The 6,257-nt window shown below is 31.5% G+C and overlaps 1 protein-coding gene across 3 annotated transcripts in view; it reads right to left on the bottom strand.

Annotated features, from left to right (window-relative positions):
* Positions 1-6,257, bottom strand: part of LOC143047234 (uncharacterized) — a 60,297-nt gene that overhangs the window by 39,891 nt on the left and 14,149 nt on the right. The window lies entirely within an intron of this gene.

Genomic DNA, 6,257 nt, shown 5'->3' with positions numbered 1-6,257 from the left:
TTTTTAGGAGAAAACCACACCCTTTTATAGCTGACTATGCGGTATGTGCTTTGCTCATTGTTGAAGGCCGTACGGTGACCTATAGTTGTTAATGTCTGTTTCATTTTGGTCTTTTGTGGATAGTTGTCTCATTGGCAATCATACCACATCTTCTTTTTTATACCCCCCCCCCCCCCAACCCCCTTTTTGAAGTTAAATGTATAACCCCTTAGTGTACTGATATGAACAGTATTTTACTGGAAATGTTTGAAAAAAGATATTGATGCTAACGTAAATATTTTGTTCAATAAAAAGACAGGAAATAAGTCGGTGAACCAAAAAGTTCAAATCTAATTGAAAGTTAAAGTGCCCATGAACTCACTGGTCATGCACGAGTGATTCTATTCATAAAAAGTGTCCGTGTAACAACTAAAAAGAGTCCGTCTATCATCTAAAAAGAGTCTGTGTAACACACGTTAATGTACTATTTTTTCTATAGCTCTGCGGGGGGCAAAGTCGTACAACACCATATAGCTCTGCTGGGGGCAAAGTCGTACAAATGTGTATTATTGATTGCTATTTGCCATAATGGTGTCTCGTTTTACAATACTAGCTTATTTAACATCATTGTGAATAAATTAATATAGAAACAGTAAAAGATCTGCCATATTAGCATACAAAATTACGATATAACGTGTATAGGCACTCCAACTAAATTTTGTAAGGTTAAAAAAGGAATAGCAAAATAGTTTTAATACATAGCATTCTGAATGTATCATTATGTTCCCTTATACATATTTCGAATTTCATAAAGCCATAATAATGTTTATTTTTGTATCGGGTACCTGTACCCGATGAAGTAAAACACCTTCAATTTTTACCAATATAGATCCGAGTTATGCCGCTTTGTCCGATTAATGTCACTTAAATGAACTATTTAAGTGTTTACTTTTTACACATTGTGACTTGGATGGAGAGTTGTCTCATTAGCACTCATACCACATCTTCTCATTTATAAAGCTGACGAAAAATTGAAAATTACACAATTATTAAATGATTGTCGCCTCGACCCGCCCCAATATATCTTTACACAACTTTTAAGACGGAATATGAAACAACATTTATCAGAAATGGTCCTTCTGTTTGCGAGCTGAATATGAAAACTCTCAAAATCTAAACTAAACACGTGCGCATAAATAAATAAGTTGATACATTTTTTTTATTGAAATGTCCATTACGTATGACAACTCCTGGCGATGTTTCAGACATGTGACCGTGAGGAAGATGCAAATGTTGAGGGGTTTAACTATTTTTTCTTCAGAATTTCATTCGACCGTTTTTAATCTCTATTAGTAAGTAGTTTACAAAACACACATAAATAAAAAATTACAGCAAAAAAACAGATGCTCCGCAGGGTGCAGCTTTATACGACCGCAGAGGTTGAACCCTGAACGGTTGGGGCAAGTATGGACACAACATTCAAGCTGGATTCAGATCTAAATTTGGATTGTGATTAAATAGTTGACACAGCATAGGTTTCTGACACAGAATGAATGTGGTCTAATGAACTTAAAATAATTTTTTTGCCTTTGAGCAATTCACTATGCTGTTGAAAAAAATGTTTGAAGAAATTTTCTTTTTATTTATGAAATCTGAAATAAGAAAAATTTACCCCCCCCCCCATTTTTTTTTCACATCCCCCTTTCCCTTTTTCTAAAACTGATCTCAATTAAAATTTCTAATGGAGTTTGCAACAATAACTACTCATTTAAATACATCATAAAATATTAAAATGTAAAATAAAGTGCTTGTTATCACTGAATGGTAAAGATTGTTTTAATTTATCAGTTGGTAGTAAAAGTGAATATACATTGTATAAAACAATGATTTAAGTTGATTCAACTACTATTCTGGACAAAGAAAGATAACTCCAATTGAAAATTTCTTGCTATTGCACAATATTGTGCAATTAGATATTTCATGCTATTGCGCAATACTGTGCAATTGAAAATATTTGCTATTGCACAATACTGTGCAATTGAAGATTTCTTGCTATTGCGCAATAGTGACAATTGAAAATTTCTTGCTATTGCACAATACTGTGCAATTGAAGATTTCTTGCTATTGCTGAATACTGTGCAATTGAAAATTTCTTGCTATTGCACAATACTTTATATAATAGTTTTGAATCCTGATTTGAACCAACTTGAAAACTGGGCCCATAATCAAAAATCTAAGTACATGTTTAGATTCAGCATATTAAAAAAGCCCATGCAAGAATTCAATTTTTGTTAAAATCAAACTAAGTTTAATTTTGGACCCTTTGGACCTTAATGTAGACCAATTTGAAAACGGGACCAAAAATTAAGAATTTACATACACAGTTAGATTCGGTATACCAAAGAACCCCAATGATTCAATTTTTGATGAAATCAAACAAAGTTTAATTTTGGACCCCGATTTGAACCAACTTGAAAACTGGGCCAATAATCAAAAATCTAAGTATATTTTTAGATTCAGCATATCAAAAAACCCCAAGGATTTAATGTTTGTTAAAATCAAACTAAGTTTAATTTTGGACCCTTTGGACCTTAATGTAGACCAATTTAAAAACGGGACCAAAAATTAAGAATCTACATACACAGTTAGATTCGGTATATCAAAGAACCCCAATTATTCAATATTTGATGAAATCAAACAAAGTTCAATTTGGACCCTTTGGACCCCTTATTCCTAAACTGTTGGGACCAAAACTCCCAAAATCAAAGCCAACCTTCATTTTATGGTTATAAACCCTGTGTTTAAATTTCATAGATTTCTATTTACTTATACTAAAGTTATGGTGCGAAAACCAAGAATAATGCTTATTTGGGCCCCTTTTTGGCCCCTAATTCATAAACTGTTGGGACCTCAACTCCCAAAATCATCTAATCTTCCTTTTGTGGTCATAAACCTTGTGTTTAAATTTCATTGATTTCTATTTACTTATACTAAAGTTATTGTGCGAAAACCAAGAATAATGCTTATTATATTATAAAGCCCGGCGTACTTCCCTATACCTATATCCGGATTTTGTGGTAGAAAACCCGGTTAATGATTTAAACATGCGATATTTAGCAAGACCATGCTAATTTCATGGAATTATTGTCAACGAGACAGTTAAAGAATCAACTTATTGCAGTGCTATTAATTTAGACGGTTTGATGAATAAATTATCCAACTTAATACTTTCAGACAAAAATAAAATCTACTACTGAATCAGTTAATCTTTTAATTTACTAACATAATATTAAACTCAAAGGAAATCAGCAAATTTCAAATTTAAGTTATCAAAGGTCTTGGTTCAAATACTTGTGGTCTGTAATTTTAAAGGGCCATATACTTTAGTTGCTTGTGCTAAAAAGAACATATAGTCTTCTTTTAAATAGCAAGAAAAAAAATGATTTCTATTAATTTCAACAGATTGTCAAAACTAAGGAATTATAAACCAATGTCTAAAACGAATCTTAAATTGTGAACCAAATTAAGGCGTTCTAAAAATTCGAAGTCTCTGATTTGAAAACTGTAGGCGTATGTGCAGCTGATTATAAAAAAAACATAAATTCAACTGAGTATGTTGCTCAACATTCATTTAGGTTCGTTATCCAAAAAGATATAGCTTAACCCCACCATTTATGGTTTCTATCATTTCAGGCTATATGGGTCATGTGTTTGATGCTGTTGTTTTTGTTTTAACGTTATTTCTGCTTGATATTCAACAGTTTTAGCTTGGTGAGGTCTGTTGTACTGTCAAAAAGTTGGAATTTCTCATATCTTTTGGTGAATAAGTGATAAATGTTGTTAAAAAACCCAATAAAATACAAAATAAAGAAGTGGTCAAAGGTCACCAAATATGAATTAAATATGTAAAACATCAAAACGTAAAACACAACGCAAGCTAAAAGACAATGGATCTTTTACTTTGGCATAACATCAAGATTTGTATCGTTAGTACTAATATGCAGTTGCTTGAACTGCCTGAAAGTCCTAGGTGTGTTTCAAAAGTACATAAAACAAAGGAGTAGGTTCAGTAAGACCCCTTTTTGGCCCCAAAATATAGCAGTTTTACAAAATTGTTAAAATGTAAACCTTTAGTTATTTATTGGACAGTAGCATGCTTCTGCTTCATAAATATGGGCTGTTTTTTTACAATACAATGCACATATATCCGGTACTAGCACCATTAAGTCATGCTAAATTACTGAAATCTTCACAATTCTAGCATTTTAGTCAAATTTTAGACGGTTTTCGTGTAAAACGAAAGTGACCGCATTCGTGTTCATCCTTAATATTGAAATGTAAGTTGTATTTTATGATAATACATAACATATATAAAGGTTGAGGATGGACACGGATGCGGCTACTTTCATTTTTACCAAAAGCCATCTGAAAAGTGATATTAGGTAGATTTTTCATATTTGAGCTTGAATCGGATCGTTTTTAATGACTAAATCTGTTAAAATCTTTCACATAAACTAATTAATTCAAATAAAATAAACACTTAAGTGTTTAAAAAGTGGTCAAAATCTTTCGTCAGATGAACCTGAAATTTGAGGCCAAAATCGGTCCTTACCGGACCTACTCCTTTGCGAAAACGTTACAAAGTGTTTTTATACAGCAAATATAGTAGACTAGCATAACTGTTTTCTTCACGATTTTTTTGATTAATCTAAAACATTAGTAGGACAATCACTCATATTCAACATCACTTTTATAACGGAAGTATGCTTTGTTGCTTCAATTCAGATGCTATATTTTGGTTAAAAATGACTTTTATGTATTGTTTTACAAAACATATAAAATATGCATTATGTTTCGAAATTGCCTGCAACAGCTAAGCGAACCGTGGAATAACTTTTCGGTTTTGGATATGGAAGTTAAAACTTTGAAAAATCTGTAAAAAAAAGTCTAGAGTATAGAACAGACCTGGCAATGTTTAAACTTTATTAGACGTTAACAATCTTCCTATTGTATCACTGCAAGTTAAAACTACAATGGAAATGGGACCTATCTCATTAGATATTAAATTTGGTATTCGACACACGGAACAAAGACTATAAACTTATTTCTTCAGCTTAATACTTAGTCTTACTCATCTTACTCATCTTATTAATCCTAATATGGAAGGTTGATATAATTATGACTTATCATCAAATTCACATATCGAGAGGCATATAAATATAAATAATTCCTACATGTATATTCAAACTTAAAAATATACACGATTCTGGTTAGATTCGAATTAAAAACTTCGAAAGTAAATTTATAAAAATCGCATTGTTTAACCATAATAAAATAGGTCAACAATTAAAAAAAAACACTCAAAAAAATGTAATATTTAGTTTATATTTGCTGACATAAAGCAGCCGAAAATGTTGTTGTTTGACAAAAGGGGGATGTGTATTTAGGATTTCCTTCTTAATAATAGTGTACATGTGTGTATATAGGATGCTTTAATATTTTGCGCATTTTTTTTATTACATTGATCATATACGGATCACCTTAAAATTGTCAAAATTAACTTCAAATCAAAACTTCAGAGTAGTCTAACATAAATAAGGTAAGTCGGGAAGTCAATTAAATTGAGAATGGAAATGGGGAATGTGTCAAAGAGACAACAACCCGACCAAATAGCAGAAAACAGCCCAAGGCCACCAATGGGACTTCTACACAGCGAAAAATCCCACACCCGTAGTCGGGCTTCTGATCGCCTCTTAACAACAATGTGTATTAGTTCAGAGAAAATGGACGTCACACTAAACTCTGAAACATATAAATGAACCAAAATTTAAAAAAAAAAACCCACAGAAGACTAACAAAGGCCAGATGCTCCTGAATTCAAACCTGAAACCCCAGTTTTTCCCCATCTTGAACTAAGTACTGTATTTCAATACTTAAAATGAAAAAAACTTTCATTCTAACTTTTTCTACTGACGACAAGATTGAAGGTAAACAAGTCTCGACAACAAATAAATTTAGATATAATACTGAATATCACCAAGTTTTAATTATATATTGTTTGTTCGTTCGCTTGTGAGCACAATACAAAGATTTTTTTACTTCCAATCACTAACCTTTGAAATGCTGTAACTTTCTTATAAATGCATAGAAAATAATAAAAGAGGGATATATAAATAGATAAAAGATTAATCTTTTAAATGAATGCAATATTTTTATTATGCAATCATTATGTAATCAATTATTATGTAATTAGTGGCAAAATCTGGGTAAGTTCACTT

The sequence above is a fragment of the Mytilus galloprovincialis genome, chromosome 10 (genome assembly GCF_965363235.1).
Source record: "Mytilus galloprovincialis chromosome 10, xbMytGall1.hap1.1, whole genome shotgun sequence".
NCBI lineage: Eukaryota > Metazoa > Mollusca > Bivalvia > Mytilida > Mytilidae > Mytilus > Mytilus galloprovincialis.
Note: the sequence above shows the minus strand (reverse complement) of the source record. Positions and strands in the feature narration are given on the sequence as shown.